General features: G+C 45.3%; 1 long non-coding RNA gene and 1 pseudogene across 1 annotated transcript; one reads left to right on the top strand and one right to left on the bottom strand.

Annotated features, from left to right (window-relative positions):
- Window positions 1-24110, top strand: part of LOC147118571 (uncharacterized) — a 175432-nt pseudogene that overhangs the window by 7431 nt on the left and 143891 nt on the right.
- LOC147118572 (uncharacterized) lies at window positions 584-23807 on the bottom strand. Its single transcript, XR_015077930.1, has 3 exons — window positions 21268-23807; window positions 9395-9469; window positions 584-732 (listed from the first exon to the last, which is right to left on the bottom strand). It is a non-coding gene; the product is annotated as an uncharacterized LOC147118572 (long non-coding RNA).

Below are 24110 nucleotides of genomic sequence, written 5' to 3' on the forward strand. Positions count from 1 at the left end.
TGGGGGTCCTTCCCTGCACCATTGGGGATCTGGGGTGGAGACTGTTGCAGGGAGCTGTCATGTGCAACAGTTTTTAAGCTCCTTTCCAGACTCCAAGGCCAGATGTGTTCTTTGCGGCCTAGAGGAGCCCATGGGCCGTGTATATATTCAGTGTGAGAGGTTGCAGCCCCTGTATAGTTACCTGAAGGGGCTGCTCCTCAACTCTTGGTTACACTTTAGCCCCACGCTCCTAATCTTTGGCCGCCCGGTGTGGAGGGGGTGGGTAAGTCGGAGGATCTTCTCCTGGACCTGCTCTTGGGCCTGGCAAAAACAGCAATTTTAGGCCCAGGATGGGCGGGGCCCATGGCGGGGGGTCACTCTGGCTGCCTGCCTCTCTCCCGTGGTCTTGTCCCTGCCCAGGTGGCCCTGGAGAGGGAGCAGGTGGTGTCCACTGGTTCACTTGATACCTTCCTTGACTGGTGGGCACGGAAGGTATCAAGATGTGATAATCGATCCTCACGATCACATTGTGATTTAATTATTAACTGTGTGTGTGTCACAAATACATTTCTTCTATTTTGACACAAAAGCTCTACTAGACATGTTAAACTACTAGTTATTTAATCAGGGCTGCAGCTGCTGAAAGGTTGACTGTACTGAGGTTTGTGGCCAGAGCTGGCAGACGTGTTGTTCTGAAGTCTGATGTCTCACACCTGAAGAGTCTGTTTATGACCTTTTTCTGTTGCCTGGTGTCTGAAATAGAAATCAAAGGGAGATGATGTCTCACTCTGTTAATCAATTGTTTGAAACATTTCCATGCATTTCCTTTCTTAATTTACAAAGATCACAACTCCATTAGTGAACAATGGATTGCCAGTCTGCCACTTTTTAGTGAGGCTTGAAAGGATTCGCTGTGAAGCTACACTTGCCCATCTGTCTGTGTGTCACTGTGTTTGGATTGTGTTAGACAACAGTCCTAATATCTCACCTACATCCATTACAATTTTTGAAATGTTAGATTGTACTTGGAAGAAGTTGAGTTTGAATCTGACAATTCTGAAATTGGGAGCTGTTAATGAACATAAGAAATAGGAGCAGGAGTAGGCCAATCGGCCCCTCGAGCCTGCTCCACCATTCAATAAGGTCATGGCTGATCTGATCCTAACCTCAAATCTTCTATCACTCTGCATCCACCCGAACCCATGTGATCTCCCGGGAGAGGCGAAAAACCAGATAAAGACCCAATGGCCAATTTGGGAGAAAAAAATCTGGGAAATTCCTCTCCGACCCATCTAGGTGATTGAAATTCTTCCAGGAGATCACTCTGTCCCTATATTTTCTACAGTACTTACCTTCTGTAAAGGCGATCTCCACCTCAGCCAGGAACAGGAATAAAACCATCTCCTGAAATCTAACACAGAATTAGAACACAGTAGGAGCAGAACCAGGCTACACGGCCCCTGGGCCCACTCCACTACCCACAGGGCCATGACCATTCCGAACCTAGACTCATGTCCAATTTCCTGCCCGCTCCCCGTAACCCTTAATTCCCTTTACTTCTAGGAAACTATCTATTTCTGTTTTAAATTTTTTTAATGATGTAGCTTCCACAGCTTTCTGGGGCAGCAAATTCCACAAACCTACCACCCTCTGAGTGAAGAAGTTTCTCCTCATCTCAGTTTTGAAAGAGCAGCCCCTTATTCTAAGATTATGCCCCCTAGTTCTAGTTTCACCCTTCATTGGGAACATCCTCACCGCATCCACCCGATCAAGCCCCTTCACAATCTTATATGTTTCAATAAGATCACCTCTCATTCTTCTGAACTCCAATGAGTAGAGTCCCAATCTACTCAACCTCTCCTCATATGACCACCCCCTCATCCCCGGGATTAACCAAGTGAACCTTCTTTGTACTGACTCGAGAGCAAGTATGTCTTTTCTTAAGTATGGACACCAAAACTGTATGCAGTATTCCAGGTGCAGTCTCACCAATACCTTGTACAACTGCAGCAATACCTCCCTGTTTTTATATTCCATCCCCCTAGCAATAAAAGCCAACATTCCATTGGCCTTCTTGATCACTTGCTGCACCTGCATACTAACTTTTTGAGTTTCGTGCACCAGGACTCCCAGATCCCTTTGTACTACTGTACTTTCCAGTTTCTTGCCATTAAGATAATAAATTGCTCTATGATTTTTCCTGCCAAAGTGCATAACCTCACACTTTCCAGTATTGTATTCCATCTGCCAAAGCTCTGCCCACTTACTTATCCTGTCTATGTCCCTTTGCAGGTTTTTTATGTCCTCCTCACTCACTACTTTCCGTCCCATCTTTGTATCATCTGCAAACTTTGATATGTTACACTCGGTCCCCTCCTCCAAATCGTTAATATAGATTGTAAAGAGTTGGGGACCCAGCACTGACCCCTGCGGAACACCACTAGTTACTGGTTGCCAATCTGAGAATGAACCATTTATCCCAACTCTCTGCCTTCTGTTAGATAGCCAATCCTCTATCCATGCCAGAATATTACCCCCAATCCCATGATTTTTTATCTTAAGCAATAATCTTTTGTGTGGCACCTTGTCAAATGCCTTTTGGAAGTCTAAATACACTGGTTCACCTTTATCCACCCTATATGTTACTTCCTCAAAGAACTCCAGCAAATTTGTCAAACATGACTTCCCCTTCATAAAACCATGCTGACTTTGTCCTATTAAATTATGATTATCCAAATGTCCTGTTACTCTCTCCTTAATAATGGACTCCAAAATTTTACCTACCACAGATGTTAGGCTAACCGGTCTATAGTTTCCAGCCTTCTGTCTACTGCCCTTTTTAAATAAGGGTGTTAGATTAGCAGTTTTCCAGTCTGCCGGGACCTTTGCTGAGTCCAGGGAGTTTTCGAAAATTATTACTAATGCATCCACAATCCCTACCGCCACTTCCCTCAAGACCCTAGGATGTAAGCCATCAGGTCCAGGTGATTTATCCGCCTTGAGTCCCATTATTTTAGCGAGTAACACTTTCTTAGTGATTTTGATCGTGTTTAGCTCCTCCCCCCTATTGCCCCCTGTTTGTCCAGTGTTGGGATATTCTTAGTGTCCTCTAATGTAAAGACTGATACAAAATATTCATTCAGTGTTTTTGCCATCTCCATATTTCCCACCTTCAATTTCCTGGTCTCAACCTCTAAGGGACCAACATTTACTTTAGCCACCCTTTTTCTTTTTATATAACTATAAAAACTCTTACTATCTGTTTTTATATTTTTTGCTAATTTACTTTCATAATCTATCTTCCCTTTCTTAATCAATCTTTTTGTTATTTTTTGCTGTCTTTAAAAGTTTTCCCAATCCTCTATCCTCCCACTAGATTTGGCTACCTTATATGCCCTTGTTTTTAGTTGAATACTACCCTTAATTTCTTTACTTAGCCACGGATGGCTGTCTTTTCTTTTACACCCTTTTCTTCTCAGTGGAATATATATTTTTTGGAAGTTGTAAAATAACTCCTTAAATGTACACCACTGATCATGTATCGTCTTACCCTTTAATCTATTTTCCCAATCTACTCTACTCAATTCCACTCTCATACCTTCATAGTCTCCTTTATTCAAGCTTAGAACGCTTGTTTGAGATCCAACCATCTCACCCTCTAATTGAATATGGAATTCAACCATGTTATGGTCACTCATTCCAAGGGGATCCTTTACTAGGACATTTTTAATTAATCCTGTCTCATTACACAGGACCAGATCTAAGGTTGCTTGCCCCCTGGTCGGTTCAGTTACATACTGCTCAAGAAACCCATCCCTAATACACTCAATGAACTCATCCTCAAGGCAGCCCTGCCCAATTTGATTTGTCCAATTAATATGATAGTTAAAATCCCCCATAATTATAGATGTTCCCTTATTACAAGCCTCAAATATTTCCTGATTGATACTCCGTCCAACAGAGTTGCAACTGTTCGGAGGCCTATCGACTATGCCCACTAGTGTTTTTTTCCCCCTTATTATTCCTTATCTCCACCCAAACTGTTTCATTATCCTGATCATTTGACCCAATATCATTTCTCTGTATTACAGTGATTCCTTCCTTTATTAACATAGCCACCCCACCTCCCCTTCCTTCCTGCCTGTCCTTCCTGATCGTTAAATAACCTGGTATGTTTAAATCCCAGGCATTGTCACCCTGCAGCCATGTTTCTGTAATGGCCACAAGATCATAAGAACATAAGAACATAAGAAATAGGAGCAGGAGTAGGCCAATCGGCCCCTCGCGCCTGCTCCACCATTCAATAAGGTCATGGCTGATCTGATCCTAACCTCAAATCTTCTATCACTCTGCATCCACCCGAACCCATGTGATCTCCTGGGAGAGGCGAAAAACCAGATAAAGACCCAATGGCCAATTTGGGAGAAAAAAATCTGGGAAATTCCTCTCCGACCCATCTAGGTGATTGAAATTCTTCCAGGAGATCACTCTGTCCCTATATTTTCTACAGTACTTACCTTCTGTAAAGGCGATCTCCACCTCAGCCAGGAACAGGAATAAAACCATCTCCTGAAATCTAACACAGAATTAGAACACAGTAGGAGCAGAACCAGGCTACACGGCCCCTGGGCCCACTCCACTACCCACAGGGCCATGACCATTCCGAACCTAGACTCATGTCCAATTTCCTGCCCACTCCCCGTAACCCTTAATTCCCTTTACTTCTAGGAAACTATCTATTTCTGTTTTAAATTTTTTTAATGATGTAGCTTCCACAGCTTTCTGGGGCAGCAAATTCCACAAACCTACCACCCTCTGAGTGAAGAAGTTTCTCCTCATCTCAGTTTTGAAAGAGCAGCCCCTTATTCTAAGATTATGCCCCCTAGTTCTAGTTTCACCCTTCATTGGGAACATCCTCACCGCATCCACCCGATCAAGCCCCTTCACAATCTTATATGTTTCAATAAGATCGCCTCTCATTCTTCTGAACTCCAATGAGTAGAGTCCCAATCTACTCAACCTCTCCTCATATGACCACCCCCTCATCCCCGGGATTAACCGAGTGAACCTTCTTTGTACTGACTCGAGAGCAAGTATGTCTTTTCTTAAGTATGGACACCAAAACTGTATGCAGTATTCCAGGTGCGGTCTCACCAATACCTTGTACAACTGCAGCAATACCTCCCTGTTTTTATATTCCATCCCCCTAGCAATAAAAGCCAACATTCCATTGGCCTTCTTGATCACTTGCTGCACCTGCATACTAACTTTTTGAGTTTCGTGCACCAGGACTCCCAGATCCCTTTGTACTACTGTACTTTCCAGTTTCTTGCCATTAAGATAATAAATTGCTCTATGATTTTTCCTGCCAAAGTGCATAACCTCACACTTTCCAGTATTGTATTCCATCTGCCAAAGCTCTGCCCACTTACTTATCCTGTCTATGTCCCTTTGCAGGTTTTTTATGTCCTCCTCACTCACTACTTTCCGTCCCATCTTTGTATCATCTGCAAACTTTGATATGTTACACTCGGTCCCCTCCTCCAAATTGTTAATATAGATTGTAAAGAGTTGGGGACCCAGCACTGACCCCTGCGGAACACCACTAGTTACTGGTTGCCAATCTGAGAATGAACCATTTATCCCAACTCTCTGCTTTCTGTTAGAGAGCCAATCCTCCACCCATGCCAGAATATTACCCCCAATCCTGTGATTTTTTATCTTGAGCAATAATCTTTTGTGTGGCACCTTGTCAAATGCCTTTTGGAAGTCCAAATACACTACATCCACTGGTTCACCTTTATCCACCATATATGTTACATCCTCAAAAAACTCCAGCAAATTTGTCAAACATGACTTCCCCTTCATGAAACCATGCTGAGTTTGTCCTATTAAATTATGTTTATCCAAATGTCCCGTTACTGTCTCCTTAATAATGGACTCTAACATTTTCCCCTCAAATCCCCTCTGAACCTCCTACCAATTACTTTAAATCTATGCCCCCTTGTGGTTGACCCCTCTGCTAAGGGAATAGGATCTTCCTGTCCACTCTATCTAGGCCTCTCATATTTTTATACACCTCAATAAGGTCTCTCCTCAGCCTCCACTGTTCCAAGGAAAACAACCCCAGCCGATCCAATCTTTCCTCGCAGCTAAAATTCCCCAGTCCAGGCAACATCCTCGTAAATCTCCTCTCTACCCTCTCGAGTGCAACCGCATCGTTCCTGTAATGTGGTGACCAGAACTGCACGCAGTACTCTAGAGCTGTGGCCTAACTACTCACTGTTCAAAAAAAAAAATTTCCTCAAATCCCCTCTTTGTTTAATCTGTGTTACAAAAGCAAAATACTGCAGATGCTGGAAACCTGAAATAAAAACAGAAAATGCTGGAAATACTCAGCAGGTCAGACAGCACCTGTGGAGAGAGAAACAGAGTTAACGTTTCATGTCGTAACCCTTCATAAAGTGCAGTGCCCAGAATTGGACAGAATACTTCAGCTGAGGCCGAACTAGTGTTTTATACTGGTTCAGCATAACTTCCTGGCTTTTGTACTCTATGCCTCTATTTATAAAGCCCAGGATCCCAATTGCTTTATTGGCCCAGAAATTAGGATCGGGGGCTTGCCGCGCGTGCAAGCCCCCGATGTGCACTCACCCGGCGCACTGACAGCTGAAGCCTGGGCCTGCTTGGAATTCCTGTCACTGGCCCGGTTCAGATGTCGGCGCAATGTGCTTGCCTGATCCAGCAGCGTAGTTAGTGCGATGTGCCAGCTGGGATCAGGTGAGCACTGTGCAGCCAATCAGGGGAGGGGAAACTTCATTCATGAGTTTGATAGTAAGAACTGTCAAACTCATGAAAAGTACGGGCGCCCAAAAGACTAGTTTAACTTTAAATAAAATTTAAAAAAAATCCCAATAATTTAATAAACTATAAATAACTTTAAAAAACTATTTTAAACAATTAATCGAATTTTTGAATTTTTTTTTTAAAGAAATCGGGTCTAAAAATAAACCTACCTTACTGTAAAGTCCTTAAAAACAATAAAGCTGTGGAAAAAATGTTATAATTTTAAATAATAGACCACTTACCTTCAAGAATCAAGTCCTTACGCCTCCTTTTTATATGTCTAAAAAGTTCAGGCCCCTGCACACGGGCAAACCTGTCAAAAAGAAGGAAGTTCAACGCGTGCGCGCACGTGTTGGACCTCTGAACCCCTTTGAGGAAATGCCGGTTTCCCGCGCATGCGCTGTGCATGCTGAAATCCGGCACTTCCAACGGGCCCACGTGTGAGTACACCGTCCGTACTCATGCGTTGGGACCGGAATTACTGGCCCTATTGTTAACTTGTCATGCCACCTTCGAAGATTTGTGCACAAACACCCCCAGGTCTCTCTGTTCTTGCACCCCCTTTAAAATTGGACCATTTAGTGTGTCTGGTCTCTCCTCATTCTTCCCACCAAAATGTATCACCTCATACTTTACTGTTTTGAATTTCATCTGCCATGTGTCCGCCCATTCCACCAGCCTGTCTATGTCCTCTTGAAATTTATTACTATTTTCCTCACTGTTTACTAGAGTTCCAAGTTTCGTGTCATTTGCAAATTGCAAAATTGTGCCCTGTACCCACAAGTCCAAGTCATTAATGTCTATCAAAAAGCAGTGGTCCTACTACTGAACCCTGGGGGTAATATAGTAACATGGATAGAGGATTGGTTAATGGACAGAAAACAGAGAGTAGGGATAAAGGGATCTTTTTCAGGTTGGCAGGCTGTAACTAGTGGGGTGCCGCAAGGATCAGTGTTGTGGCCTCAGCTATTTACAATCTATATTAATGACCTAGATGAAGGGACCGAGTGTAATGTATCCAAGTTTGCTGATGATACAAAGCTAGGTGGGACAGTAAGCTGTGAGGAGAACACAAAGTCTGCAAAGGGATATAGATAGACTAAGTGAGTGGGCAGTAAGGTGGCAGATGGAGTATAATGTGGGGAAATGTGAGGTTATTCACTTTGGTAGGAAGAATAGAAAAACTGAATATTTTTTAAATGGTGAGAAACTTTCAAATGTTGGTGTTCAGAGAGATTTGGGTGTCCTTGTGCAAGAAACACAGAGAGTTAGCATGCAGGTACAGCAAGCAATAAGGAAGGCAAATGGCATGTTGGCTTTTATTGCAAGGGGGTTGGAGTATAAGAGTGAGGAAGTCTTGCTACAATTGTACAGGGCCTTGGTGAGACCACACCGGGAGTACTGTGCACAGTGTTGGTCTCTTTATCTAAGGAAGGATATACTTGCCTTGGAGGCGGTGCAACGAAGGTTCACTAGATTGATTCCTGGGATGAGAGGGCTGTCCTATGATGAGAGATTGTGTAGAATGGGCCTATACTCTCTGGAGTTTAGAAGAATGAGAGGTGATCTCATTGAAACATACAAGATTCTGAAGGGGATTGACAGGGTCGATGCTGAGATGTTGTTTCCCCTGGCTGGAGTGTCTAGAACTAGGGGGCATAGTCTCAGGATAAGGGGTTGGCCATTTAAGACCAAGATGAGGAGGAATTTCTTCACTCAGAGGGTTGTGAATCTTTGGAATTCTCTGCCCCAGAGGGCTGTGAATGCTGAGTCTTTGAGTATATTCAAGGCTGAGATAGAAAGATTTTTGAACTCTAGGGGAATCAAGGGATATGGAGATTGGGCGGGAAAGTGGAGTTGAGGTCGATGATCAGCCATGATCTTATTGAACGGTGGAGCAGGCTCGAGGGGCCGTATGGCCCACTCCTGCTCCTATTTCTTATGTTCTTATGTTCTAACACCACTATATACCTCCCTCCAGTCCGAAAAATAACCATTCAACACAACTCTCTGTTTTCTATCCCGTAACCACTTTTGTATCCATGCTGCTACTTCCCCTTTTATCCCATGGGCCTCAATTATGCGAACAAGCCCATTATGTGGTAGTTTATCAAATGCCTTTTGAAAGTCCATATACACAACATCAATTGCTCTGCCCTCATCCACCCTCTCTGTTACCGCATCAAAAAACTCAATCCAGTTAGTCAAATATGACTTGCCCTTAACAAATCCTTGCTGGCTCACCTTTTAGTCCATGCTTGTCCAAGTGGCTGTTAACTTTCTCCCGGATTATTGTTTCTAAAAGCTTCCCCACTACCGACATTAAACTGACTGCCCTGTAATTTCCAGATTTATCCTTCTCCCCTTTTTCGAACAAGTGTGTAACATTTTCAATCCTCCAGTCCTCTGCCATCACCCCTGTATCTAAGGAGGATTTGAAAATTGTGGTCAGCACCTCCACAATTTCTACCCTTACTTACCTCAGCAACCTAGGATGCCTCCCATCCAGACCGGGTGACTTATCCACTTTAAGTGCTGCCAGCCTTTCTCGTACCTCCTCTATATCTACCTTTATATCATCCAGTATCCCAGCAACGTCCTTGTTTACCGTGGCTTTGGCGAGGTCATCTTCCTTGGTGAGCACCTTGGCGAAAGGAACATGAGTTATTAAGATTGTTGGAGTAAGTTCACCTATAAGACAATCAGCTGTGAGAAAATTGACTAAAATAAATTGGTGTGATGCAACAAACATGGAATACACAAACAATGACCGTTTGTATTACATCACCAGCAGATCTACCGAGGCACGGCTCATCCTGGGCCAGAGGATCTGCTGTTTTACAACCATAGGGATGTTACGTGATGTAACGGAACATTTATCAGAGCCACTGACTTACATTGGCAAATATATGTATTTCCATGTTTATTGCATGGAAGTTATAGCAGTGATTGGGAGACCAAATTCGAGACAGAAGCACAGACGTGCTGGGAATCTACAGTGTTAATGTGGGGACTGTTAATGCTCCTGTGAAAGAAAGAAAGACTTGCATTTATATAGCGCCTTTCACAACCTCAGGATGTCCCAAATCACTTTACAGCCAATGAAGTACTTTTGAAGTGTAGTCACTGTTGGGATGCAGGAAACACAGCAGCCAAATTGCACACAGCAAGCTCGCACAACAGCAATGTGATAATGACCAGATAGTCTATTTTTTGTGATGTTGATTTCGGGATAAATATTGGCAAGGACAGTGGGGGTCACTCTGAAGGCCTTGGGACGTTTTTCTACATTATAGACGCTATATAAATGCAAGTTGTTGTTGTTGTTGTTGACAGTGGGAACGGATTCAGTTGCCCATCTGAGGTGGAAACTCATACAGTCACACCAGGGAGAGGCTGCACACCAGCTGAGTTTAAAAAGAGATTCACTCGCTTATCTCACCTACTGACATGTAGCTTTAATGAGCTCTTACAATAATGTGTCCGTGACTACACAAACCACTCTGGGTACAGGTATATTGTGTATCAGTAAAACAGTCCATGACGACACAAACCACTCTGGGTACAGGTATATTGTGTATCAGTAAAACAGTCTGTGACTACACAAACCACTCTGGGTACAGGTATATTGTGTATCAGTAAAACAGTCCATGACCGCACAAACCACTCTGGGTACAGGTATATTGTGTATCAGTAAAACAGTCCGTGACTACACAAACCGCTCTGGGTACAGGTATATTGTGTATCAGTAAAACAGTCCATGACTACACAAACCACTCTGGGTCCAGGTATATTGTGTATCAGTAAAACAGTCCGTGACTACACAAACCAGTCTGGGTACAGGTATATTGTGTATCAGTAAAACAGTCTGTGACTACACAAACCACTCTGGGTACAGGTATATTGTGTATCAGTAAAACAGGTTTATTAAGCATTAAACATCCAGGAGAAAGAAGTAATACTGAACAAGAAGATAGTCGCAGTCTGTTCATTCAAGTGACCGCAGCGCAAGTCTCCTGATGTATGTTGCTGTGTTCCGTTGACTGAAGCGCGCTTACTTGGGGTCTTGCTGTGTTCTGTTGACCGAAGCTCCTATCAATCTCTGGTTACACGGTGCTGTACCTTTATACCCTTTTTCCTCTCGTTTTGCTTACGTGGCAGTAATTACATAAGAACATAAGAAGTAGGAGCAGGAGTAGGCCATACGGCCCCTCGGGCCTGCTCTGCCATTCAATAGGATCATGGCTGATCCGACCCTAGACTCACGTCCACTTCCCTTCCCACTCCCCGTAACCCCTAATTCCCTTATCAGCTAGGAAACTGTCTATCTCTGTTTTAAATTTATTTAATGTCACAGCTTCCACAGCTCTCTGAGGTAGCAAATTCCATAGATTTACTACCCTCTGAGTGAAGAAGTTTCTCCTCATCTCTGTTTTGAAAGGGCAGCCCCTTATTCTAAGATTATGCCCCCTAGTTCTAGTCTCACCCATCAGTGGAAACATCCTCACCGCATCCACCCAATCAAGCCCCCTCACAATCTTATATGTTTCGATAAGATCACCTCTCATTCTTCTGAATTCCAATGAGTAGAGGCCCAACCTACTCAACCTTTCCTCATACGTCAACCCCCTCATCTCCGGAATCAACCGAGTGAACCTCCTCTGAACTGCCTCGAGAGCAAGTATATCTTTTCTTAAATATGGAAATCAAAACTGTACGCAGTATTCCAGGTGTGGCCTCACCAGTACCCTGTATAACTGAAGCAAGACTTCCTTGCTTTTATACTCCATCCCCCTTGCAATAAAAGCCAAGATTCCATTGGCCTTCCTGATCACCTGCTGTACCTGCATACCAACCTTCTGTGTTTCATGCACCAGGACCCCCAGATCCCTTTGTACTGTAGCACTTTGCAGTTTCTCTCCATTTAGATAATAACTTGCTCTTTGATTTTTTTCTGCCAAAGTGCATAACCTCACACTTTCCAACATTATATTCCATCTGCCAAATTTCTGCCCACTCAATTAGCCTGTCTGTGTCCTTTTGCAGGTTTTTTATGTCCTCCTCACTCACTGCTTTCCCTCCCATCTTTGTATCGTCGGCAAGCTTGGATACGTTGCACTCGATCCCTTCCTCCAAATCATTAATATAGATTGTAAAGAGTTGGGGTCCCAGCATTGGCCCCTGCGGAACACCACTAGTCACTGATTGCCAACCCGAGAATGAACCATTTATCCCAACTCTCTGTTTTTTGTTAGATAGCCAATCTTCCACCCATGCCAGTATATTACCCCCAATCCCGTGATTTTTTATCTTGTGCAGTAAACTTTTGTGTGGCACCTTGTCAAATGCCTTTTGGAAGTCCAAATACACCACATCCACTGGTTCCCCTTTATCCACCCTGTTTGTTACGTCCACAAAGAATTCGAGCAAATTTGTCAAACATGACGTCCCCTTCATAAAACCATGCTGACTGTCCGATTAAATTATGCTTATCCAAATGTCCTGTTACTGCTTCCTTAATAATGGACTCCAACATTTTACCAACCACAGATGTTAGGCTGACAGGTCTATAGTTTCCAGCCTTTTGTCTACTTCCCTTTTTAAATAAGGGCGTTACATTAGCAGTTTTCCAATCTGCTGGGACCTTTCCTGAATCCAGGGAGTTTTGGAAAATTACCACTAATGCATCCAAAATCCCTACCGCTACTTCTCTCAAAACCCTAGGATGTAAGCCATCAGGTCCAGGGGATTTATTCGCCTTTAATCCCATTATCTTACCGAGTACCACCTCCTTAGTGATTTTAATCGTGTTTAGCTCCTCCCCCCCATAGCCCCCTGTTTGTCCAGTGTTGGGATATTTTTAGTGCCCTCTGCTGTAAAGACTGATACAAAATATTTGTTCAGCGTTTTTGCCATCTCCATGTTCCCCACTACTAATTTCCCAGTCTCATCCTCTAAGGGACCAACATTCACTTTAGCCACCCTTTTTCTTTTTATATAACTGTAGAAACTCTTGCTATCTGTTTTTATATTTTTTGCTAGTTTACTTTCATAATCTATCCTCCCTTTCTTAATTAATCTTTTAGTTATTCTTTGCTGGCTTTTAAATGCTTCCCAATCTTCTATCCTCCCACTAGATTTGGCTACTTTATATGCCCTTGTTTTCAGTCGGATACTATCCTTTATTACTTTACTTAGCCATGGATGGCTGTCTTTTCTTTTACGCCCCTTTTTCCTCAGTGGAATATATTTTTCTTGAAAGTTGTGAAATATCTCCTTGAATGTACACCACTGCTCATGTACCGTCTTACACTTTAATCTATTTTCCCTGTCCACTTTAGTCAACTCTGCTCTCTGACACCTGGTAAAAAGTCTTGCTTCCCTCGTTAGCCATCTTATGACCTTGTTGATCCTTCTGACTTTTTCTCTATGCATAACAAAGTACCCTTATCTCAGATCTTCACTTTTCACAGAGCATTTTCTAGAATGTTTTCTAAATAGTCGGTCCATCCTATAGCTGTACCAATGAAGGATGTCTCCAACTCCTGTCTCTTTCTCTAGTTTTTATCCCTTTAAGCATAATATTGCTGAATTCCTCATCTCCATAAACTTAGCACTACATTCTGTTACTTCGGTAATTGGGAACAGCAGTTTTTTTTAGTCAGGTTGGCATATTTCCCATCCTGCTTTGCTCTCAGCCATTTGCCATTTTATGCAGGCTTTTAGGCTTTTAACATACAATTTCACATATTATATTTATATAACAATGCTTATAGAATCCTAATAATGTTTACTGACACACCAGCACAGTCACACTAGAGAGAGATCGGTTAGATACTTCACGTGTGGGAAGGAATTTACTCAGTTTTCCCACCTATTAACACTCCAGTGTTAAAAGGTCAAAGGATTTGAGAGACAATACTGAACAAAAGCTATTTGTTTAAATGTGTGTGTCGGAAGAAATTCACTCGTTTGCCCACCTGCTGAAACACCAGCGAGTTCACAAGTGAATGCAGGGGTTGGATTCTGCTGTTGCTGATGTTAATCATAGCGGATGGCCCGTGCACTTGGGTTTCTATATAATTTGCATCCTAATTTTATTGCTTGGCCCTCCGGCCCCAATCTCACGCCTATCACAGATAATAATTTTCTATATGTTAATATGGGCTTTCAATGGCGATGTTTTTACCCAACATTCCTCGCGCGGGCGAATATGCCCTATCCACACTGCAGGAGCCCAGTGCACAGGCGCAGTACCGGACAGCGATGGAGCATGCGGAGTGGGAGTGTTGGAAAAGGACAAAGGCTGGAGAGTCGCATCGGCAGCGGGTAATGGATGGCGGGGCTCAGGGGCGTAATGAACCCGGAATATCGGCGGATAGGCTTCATAAACACCTGGAGTAGGCCGCAAGCCCCGATTAATAATCTAATTGTTAAGTCCGTGAATGATTGAGACACAGACCAGCAGGAGTGAAAACAAACAAGTCTTTACTGGTGGAAGTCAATAGTGAAACTAACAAACAGAGGCTCTCTAGCGCCTTTTATACAGGGGTGGTCACTGCCGGTACTGCAGTCTGAGACCAGTTATTCTCTTAAAGGTACATACACAACAATTCCTCCCATTTTAGATAAACAGTACATAACATTCATTTAACAAATAAATGATAACGAATTACAATCACAATTACTGTTGCTAGATATATTGGTTAAGTTTAAGCAATTATAAGTTCAGTCTTTGAGGAGGCTTCCTGATTCTGTCAGGATAACGCCTCTTTGGGGTATCAGGTTCTTCTGGCAATGTTGCGTCGGGATCAATGTCTTTGTTTGGTTCATCTGCTTCCAATATTACCGGTTCTGCGGTAGCTGCAATTGGAACGTCAATTTCGTTACCAGGTGTATCAGATCGTGGTGTGGAGTTGACATTTTCCAGTGACTCTAGAATCTGGTCAGCATGGCATCTTACAATGCTCTCCCCAACGTCCACGGTATACATGAGAGGTCCTTGTCATGTACAAATCCTTCCTGGCTGCCATTTCTCAGTGCGGTAGTCCCGGGCCAAAACTGGTTGACCTATCTTAAAACTCCTGGTCGGCCTTTCATTCATATTCTGAAACTGCCTGTTCTCCACATCTCTTTGGACGTTTGGCTTAACCAAATCCAAGTGGCATCGTAGTCTTCGATTGAAGAACATCATGGCTGGAGTTTGGTTGGTAACCGCATATGTCGCATTCCGGTAGGCAAACAAGAAGTTGTCCACCTTGTGTTGTAGGGGTATATCTTCATTACACATTGCCTTGATAGCCTTCTTGAATGTTTGGACAAACCTCTTGGCCAATCCATTAGTGGCTGGATGATATGGGGCAGATGTGTAATGCTTAACGCCATTGTTCTTTAAGAACCTCCGGAACTCTTCAGACACAAACTGTGGTCCATTGTCAGAGCAAATCTGTTCAGGCAGCCCATTCCTGGTGAATATGGTTCGCAAAACTGTGATAGTTTTTTCGTGGTGGTTGAGGACATTTTTATTACCTCTGGCCACTTTGAATGTGCATCCACCGCAATTAATAACATCGAGTCCATGAAGGGACCAGCAAAATCAATGTGCACCCGTTGCCATGGAGATGAGGGCCACTCCCATGGATGCAGAGGAGCTTGTGGTGGGGCGTTTTGAACCTTCTGACATCCTGCACAGCTCTTGGTCATCTCTTCAATTTCTCTATCGATTCCCGGCCACCACACAAACTCTCTGGCTAAGTTCTTCATTTTTACCCCACCCAGGTGACCCTCATGAAGTTCATTGAGTACTCTATCCGTCAACTTAGGTGGAATTACTACTCTGGATCCACACATCAAGGTTCCTCTGCACACTGACAGCTGTTCTCTTCTCGGCGAGAATGCTGGCAGCACTGGTTCGCCATGTGCTGGCCATCCCTTCACCATTAAATCATAGACCCGTGATAGTGTCGGGTCATTCCGTGTTTCCTTTTCTATGTTTGCATTCGTCACAGGGAGACATTCGACTATGGTCGAGTGGAATAACTCCATTGGATCCACTGCAAGGTCTTCTTCTTCCACCGTCGGCAACGGTAGGCGTGACAATCCATCAGCATTTCCATGCTGTTTAGTTCCTTTGTACTCGATGTCATATTGGTGTGCCCCTAGGAAAAGGGACCATCTCTGCAGCCGTTGTGCCGTCATTATTTGTACGCCCTTCTGAGGGTTGAAAATGGAGACAAGAGGTTGATGATCGGTTAGTAGAGTAACTGGAGTGTCAGCCTAGCTTTATGTGCTCAAGTCCCTGGAGTGGGACTAGAACCCACAACCTTCTGACTCAGAGGCGAGTGTGCTACTCACTGAGACACAAGGGTGAGAATACAAGAAAAGATTAGTGGGTAACATAAAAGAGAACCCAAAAATCTTCTATAAACATATCAAAAGTAAAAGGATAGTTAAAGGAATGGTGGGGCCGATTAGGGACCAAATAGGAGCTCATCATTCGGAGGCAGAGGGCGTGGCTGAGGTACTGAATGAGTACTTAGCATCTGTCTTCACAAAAGAAGAGGATGAAGTTAATGTCGCAGTAGAGGAGGGGGGGGGGAGTAGAGAAATTGGATAAAATGGATTGAAAGGAGGTGCTCAATAGGTTGTCATCACTCAAAGTTAACAAGTCACCCGGTCCAGATGCGATGCATCCTAGATTGCCGAGGGAAGCTAGGGTGGAGATAGCAGAAGCTCTGACCACAATCTTTCAATCTCCCTCAGATATATGGGAGTGGTGCCAGAGGACTGGAGGATTGCAAATGTTACACCCCTGTTTAAAAAAGGGGAGAGGGATAAACCTGGTAACTACAGGCCAATCAGTCTAACGTCAGTGATGGGTGAACGACGAGAGACCATTGTCAAGGACAAAATTAATTCTCACTTGGAGAAGCATGGGTTAATAAGGGGCAGCCAGTATGGATTTGTTAAAGGTAAATCGTGTCTGACTAACCTGATTGAGTTCTTTGATGAAGTAAAAGAGGGTTGATGAAGGTAGTGCAGCAGATGTTGTTTATATGGACTTTGAAAAGGCATTTGATAAAGTACCACATAAGAGACTTACTCGGGGAATAGAAGCACAGGGAATTAAAGGGCTGATGGTAATTTGGGTATATAATTGTCTAAGGGAGAGGAGGCAGTGAGCAGTGCTGAGGGATGTTTTTCGGACTGGAGGGAAGTATGCAGTGCGTTCCCCCAGGGGTCGGGATTAGGACCACTGCTTTTCTTGTTATATATAACTGACCTGGACTTGGGTATAGGTGTACAAGTTTGAAGTTTACAGATGATACAAAACTTGGCAACGTAGTAAATAGTGAGCATAGTAGTAGCAGACTTCAGAAGGACAGAGACAGACTGTGAAATGAGCAGACACAAGGCAGATGAAATTAAATGAGCATAAGTGTGAAGTGATGCACTTTGGGAGAAACAACAGGGAGAGGCCGTATAATCTAAATGGGACTATTTTGAGGGGGTGCAAGAGCAGAGGGACCTGGGGGTCCATATTCACAAATCTTTGAAAGTGCCGCGGCAAGTTGGTGAGGCGGTTCAGAAAGCGTATGGGATACTTGGCTTTGTAAATAGGGCCACTGAATACAAAAACAAGGAAGTTACACTAAACCTTCACAAATCACTAGTGAGGAACATAGGACAGGAGGAGGCCATTCAGCCCCTCGAGCCTGTTCCGCCATTCAATGAGATCATGGCTGATCTGTGACCTAACTCCATACACCCGCCTTTGGCCCATATCCCTTAATACCTTTGGGTAACAAAAACCTATCAATCTCAGATTTTAAATTAACAATTGATCTCGCGTCAATTGCCATTTGCGGAAGAGTTCCAAACTTCTACCACCCTTTGTGTGGAAGTGTTTCCTAATTTCACTCCTGAAAGATCAATCATGCTTGACTAATCTACTGGAATTTTTTGAGGATGTAAGTGGTAAAATAGATAAGGGAGAACCAGTGGATGTGGTGTATTTGGACTTTCAGAAGGCTTTCGAGAAGGTCCCACATAAGAGATTAGCGTGCAAAATTAAGGCACATGGGATTGGGGGCAAGGTATTGACTTGGATAGAGAACTGTTTGGCGGACAGAAAGCAAAGAGTTGGAATAAACGGGACGTTTTCCGAGTGGCAGGCAGTGACTAGTGGGGTACCGCAAGGATCGGTCCTAGGACCCCAGCTGTTCACAATATATATTAATGATCTGGACGAGGGAATTGGATGTAATATCTCCAAATTTGCAGACGACACAAAGCTGGGTGGGAGGGTAAGCTGTGAGGAGGATGTCGTGAAACTCCAGTACGATTTGGACAGGTTGGGTGATTGGGCAGAAACATGGCAAATGCACTATAATGTGGATAAATGTGAGGTTATCCACTTTGGAGGCAAAAACAGGAAGGCAGATTATTATTTGAATGGCAATCGATTGGGAGAAGGGGAAGTGCAAAGAGACCTGGGTGTCCTTGTGCACCAGTCGCTGAAGGTAAGCATGCAGGTGCAGCAGGCGGTTAAGGCGGCAAATGTTATGTTGGCCTTTGTAGCAAGAGGGTTCGAGCACAGGAACAAGGATGTCTTGCTACAGTTGTACAGGGCCTTGGTGAGACGGCACCTTGAGTATTGTGTGCAGTTTTGGCCACCTTACCTGAGGAAGGACGTTCTTGCCATGGAGGGAGTGCAGCGAAGATTCACCAGGCTGATACCTGGGATGGCAGGAATGACGTATGAGGAGAGATTGTGTCGATTGGGCTTATACTTGATATACCTATCAATTCATCCAATGAAAAGCGACGAGTTAAGAAAGTAACTATAGGTTTTTATTGGCTAAATAACAGAGCCCACCCTCGTGGGTGATCGGATCCAACAAGGAGGAATACCAGCCAGCCGACCACCTTTATACCTGGGCAGGTAGGTGGAGCCATGGGCGGAGTCAGCAGTGGTCAGCCCAGGTATAACAGCGTGACAAGAGGCGACCTCGTATAGTGATACAACAGTGTGAACAGTGATAACCATAGAGTAACGATATAACAGTGATAACTATAGTGTAACGATAGTGAACGACAAAAGTGGTTTACCACAATACTCACTGGAGTTTAGAAGATTGAGAGGGGATCTCATCGAAACCTATAAAATTCTGTCAGGTTTGGACAGACTAGATGCAGGAAGGATGTTTCTGAAGGCCGGGGAGTCCAGAACCAGGGGTCATAGTCTAAGGATAAGGGGTAAGCCATTTAGGACCGAAATGAGGAGGAACTTCTTCACCCAGAGAGTGGTGAACCTGTGGAATTCTCTGCCACAGAGGGCGGTGGAGGCCAGTTCATTAAATATATTCAAGAAAGAGTTGGATATATTTCTTGAGGCTAAAGGGATCAAGGGATATGGGGAGAAGGCAGGGACAGGGTACTGAATTTGGGTGATCAGCCATGATCTCATTGAATGGCGGAGCAGGCTCGAAGGGCCGAATGGCCTACTCCTGCTCCTATCTTCTATGTTTCTATGTCTGGCTCTAACTTTTAAACTATGCCCCCTCCTAGAATCCCCAACCAGCGGAAATAGTTTCTCTCTATCTACCCTATCTGTTCCCCTTAATATCCTGAAAACTTCGATCAGATCACACCTTAACCTTCTAAATTCCAGGGAATACAACCCTAATTTGTGTAATCTCTCCCCGTAACTTAACCTTGAAGTCCAGGTATCATTCTGGTAAACCTACGCTGCACTCCCTCCAAGGCCAATATATCCTTCCTAAGGTGTGATGCCCAGAACTGCTCTCAGTACTCCAGGTGTGGCCTAACCAGGGTTTTGTACAGCTGCAGGGTTTTGGCCTCAGCTGGAGTCTTGTGTACAGTTCTGGGCACCACACTTTAGGAAGGATGTCAAGGCCTTGGCGAGGGTACAGAGGAGGTTGACCAGGATGGTACCAGGGATGAGGGACTTCAGTTATGTGGAGAGATTGGAGAAGCTGGGATTGTTCCCCTTAGAGCAGAGAAGGTTAAGAGGAGACCTAATAGAGGCGTTCAAAATGATGAGGGTTTTTGATCGAGCAAGTAGGGAGAAACTGTTCACTCTGGCAAGTGGGTCGGTAACCAAAGGTCACAGATTTAAAATAGTTGCTAAAAGAACTAGAGGGGAAATGAGCAGAATTGTTTTCACACAGAGGGTTGTTAAGATCTGGAACGCACCATCTGAAAGGATGCTGGAATCAGGTTCCACAGGAACTTTCAAACAGTAATTGGACATGTACTTGAAGAGGACTAGTTTGCAGAGTTCTGGGGATAAAGCTGGGGTTTGGGACTAAATTGAACAGCTCTTTCAAAGAGCCGGTACAGACACGATGGGCCGAATCACCTCCTGTGCTGTTAGATTCTATGATCAGTGTGAAGACGCTGGTGTCCCTTAAGGCTCTTCGAGCTTTTAAAGCTCTTCCCACAGTCAGAACATTTAAAGGGTCTCTCGTCAGTGTGAACAAGCTGGTGTGACAGGAGGGTGGATGACACAGTGAATCCCTTCCCACACATGGAGCAGGTGAATGGTCTCTCCCCAGTGTGGAGGAGCTGGTGTCTCTTCAGATCCCCGGAGCGTTTAAAGCTCTTTCCACAGTCAGAACATTTAAAGGGGTTCTCTCCGGTGTGAACTCGCTGATGTACCAGCAGGTTGGAGGGCCGAGCGAATCCCTTCCCACACACGGAGCAGGTGAACGGCCTCTCCCCAGTGTGGAGGAGCCGGTGTCTCTTCAGCTCCCCGGAGCTTTTAAAGCTCTTCTCACAGTCAGAACATTTAAAGGGTCTCTCGACAGTGTGAACAAGCTGGTGTCTCAGTAGGATGGATGACTCAGTGAATCCCTTCCCACACACGGAGCAGGTGTACGGCCTCTCACCAGTTTGGAGGTGTTGGTGTCGCTTGAGCTCCCGGGGGATTTTAAAACTCTTCCCACACTCAGAACATTTAAAGGGTCTCTCGTTAGTGTGAACTCGCAGATGTCCCTTCAGCTCCCCGGGGCTTTTAAAGCTCTTCCCACAGTCAGAACAGTTAAATGGTCTCTCATCAGTGTGAACAAGTTGGTGTCTCAGCAGGGTGGATGACTGCAGGAATCCCTTCCCACACACGGAGCAGATGAACAGCCTTTCCACAGTGTGAGCTCGCTGGTGTCGCTTCAGATCCCCGGGACTTTTAAAGCTCTTCTCACAGTCAGAACACTGAAATGGTCTCTCATCAGTATGAACTCGCTGGTGTGTTTGCAGGTGGGATGAACAAACAAATCCCTTTCCACACACGGAGCAGGTGAACGGACTGTCCCTGGTGTGACTGCGCCATTGAACTTCTATTGCAGACGGGGAACTGAATCCCTTCCCGCCGTCCCCACCTTTACCCGGTTTCTCCCCGGTGTGACGGTGCACGTGTCTCACCAGGTCAGGCGATCGGCTGAATCCGCATCCACACACCGAACACGTGTGCGGTTTGTCATCGCTGCGATCACTGCTTTCTCCTTCCATGTGCAAAGGCCGATGATATTCAGGTTCTGATGAATCGAGTGACTCTGTCAGAGCTTGACGTGATGTTTGGTCTGAGCTTCCCGCCTGTAACTGCTCCATTTCTATAACCTTGTAAATCGAGATCAGAAAAGGATCAGAGGCAAACTGTTGTCTAATTTTCCCCTTTCTGACCCTAGGGGCAGTGAAGCTGATTTTCAGGCCCCAGCTGCTGCACAGGTTGGTTGAAAGGATCAGCAGTAATGGCGGCTGTAATACCCACAAGCCCCGGCGCTCCAGAAAGTGCTCTGTTGACTCTGAGTCCCGCGCATGTGCTCATGGCCCCCGCGCTCTCCCTCCTGCTCCACAAACACCCGTCCCGATCGGTCCGCGATGCGCATGCTCAGCGCACAAAACCGCACGGTTGGAACACCAGGTGCGCATGCAGAGCCGCAACATCTGGTACGCGTGCGCGGCTCAGGTGGGGCGAGTCGGTGTTTCACCTCAGCCGCCAGGGAGGTGCACATGTGCAGGACGACCCAACATTCTTCCTGTCAGCAATCACTCCCTCGTTTCTTTAATAAAAACAGAAAATGCTGGAAATACTCAGCGGGTCAGGCAGCATCTGTGGAGACAGAAACAGAGTTAACGTTTCAGGTCGATGACCTTTCGTCAGAACTGCTTGTTCTTTAGTGTCAGCCTGTGGCTCAGTTGGTAGCACTCTCACCTCAGTCAGAAAGTTGTGGGTTCAAGTCCCACTCCAGAGACTTGAACATAGAAATCTAGGCTGACGCTCCAGTGCAGTGCTGAGGGCGTGCGGCACTGTCGGAGGTGCCGTCTTTCGGATGAGACATTAAACTGAGGCCCTGTCTGCTCTCTCGGGTGGATATAAAAGATCCCATGGCACTATTTCGAGAAAGAAAGTCTTGCATTTATCATAGAGTCATACAGCACAGAAAGAGGCCCTTTGGCCCATCGTGTCCGCGCCGGCCATCAAGCCCTGTCTAATCTAATCCCATTTTCCAGCACTTGGTCCGTAGCCTTGTATGCTATGGCATTTCAAGTGCTCACCCAAATGCTTCTTGAATGTTGTGAGGGTTCCTGCCTCTACCACCCTTTCAGGCAGTGAGTTCCAGATTCCAACCACCCTCTGGGTGAAAAAGTTTTTCCTCAAATCCCCTCTAATCCTCCTGCCCCTTACCTTGAATCTATGCCCCCTTGTTATTGACCCCTCTACTAAGGGGAAAAGTTCCTTTCTATCTACCCTATCTATGCCCCTCATAATTTTGTACACCTCAATCAGGTCCCCCCTCAGCCTTCTCTGCTCCAAGGAAAACAAACACAGCCTGTCCAGTCTTTCTTCATAGCTGAAGCTCTCCAGCCCAGGTAACATCCTGGTAAATCTCCTCTGCACCCTCTCCAAAGCAATCACATCCTTCCTATAGTGTGGCGACCAGAACTGCACACAGTATTCCAGCTGTGGCCTTACCAGCATTTTGTACAGCTCCATCATAACCTCCCTGCTCTTATATTCTATGCCTCGGCTAATGAAGGCAAGTATCCCATATGCCTTTTTAACCACCTTATCCACCTGTTCTGCTGCCTTCAGGGACTTATGTACATGCACACCAAGGTCCCTCTGATCCTCTGTCCTTCCTAGGGTCCTACCACTCATTGTGTATTCCCTTGCCTTGTTAGTCCGTCCAAAATGCATCACCTCAGACTTTTCAGGGTTAAATTCCATTTGCCACTGTTCCGCCCATCTGGCCAACCCATCTATATCGTCCTGTAGCCTGAGGCTACCCTCCTCGCTATTTACCACCCCACCAATGTTCGTGGCATCTGCGAACTTACTGATCATACCTTTTACATTCTCATCCAAATCATTAATGTAGACCACAAACAACAAGGGACCCAGCACCGGTCCCTGCGGTACCCCACTGGACACAGGCTTCCTTCCAGTCGCAAAAACAACCTTCCACCATCGCCCTCTGCCTTCTGCCACTGAGCCAGTTTTGGATCCAATGACCACCAGATGTCTTGAAGTGCTTTACAGCCAATGAAGTACTACAATGAAGTAGTCACTGTTGTAATGTGGGAAAGAGCAGGGCAGTTATCCCCAGTCTCCTAGCCAATGTGTATCCCTCAATCAACACAAAAAGATAGATTATCTGGTCATTATCACATTGCTGTTTGTGGGTGCTTGCTGTGCGTTAATTGACTGCTGCGTTTCCTACAGCACAACAGTGACTACACTTCAAAAGTACTTAGTTGACTGTAAAACACTTTGGGACGTCCGGTGGTGGTGAAAGGCGCTATAGAAATGCAAGTCTTTCTTTCTTCACTGGTCTCACCAGCGACCTCTTCTGGCTGTTGGTTGATTGACAGCCAAGAGTCTGCGCATGCGCAAGCGGGTCGGCGGGTTGGGCCGAGTCCAGCACAGCGACGCCTCCCGGTTACCAAGGGTAATAACCGCGCATGCTCAGAGGAGACGAACCCCCGTCCCCCCCACTCGGAGCTGCGCCTGCTCACTCGGATCCTGTCGAACGGAGTCGGCGCGGAGCATTCCGGGAAAGGCCTTCGTGTCGGTTGCAGAGTCGCGATCGGTGACGCAAAGTGAGTTTTCTCCGTTCCGCTTGGGTGGAGACTCGCGCGGGGGGGTGGTGGATCGGGAGAGAATTAAGAGAAACAGAAAAACCTGAGAGTCCGCGAGGCCCCGGAGCGAGCGGCATCAGTTGGACGGTTCACGTGATCTCCTCGGGGACACGTGACCCGGGCCC

The sequence above is a fragment of the Somniosus microcephalus genome, chromosome 4 (genome assembly GCF_052327205.1).
Source record: "Somniosus microcephalus isolate GS21.2 chromosome 4, FLI_Smic_1.0, whole genome shotgun sequence".
Classification (NCBI taxonomy): Eukaryota; Metazoa; Chordata; class Chondrichthyes; order Squaliformes; family Somniosidae; genus Somniosus; species Somniosus microcephalus.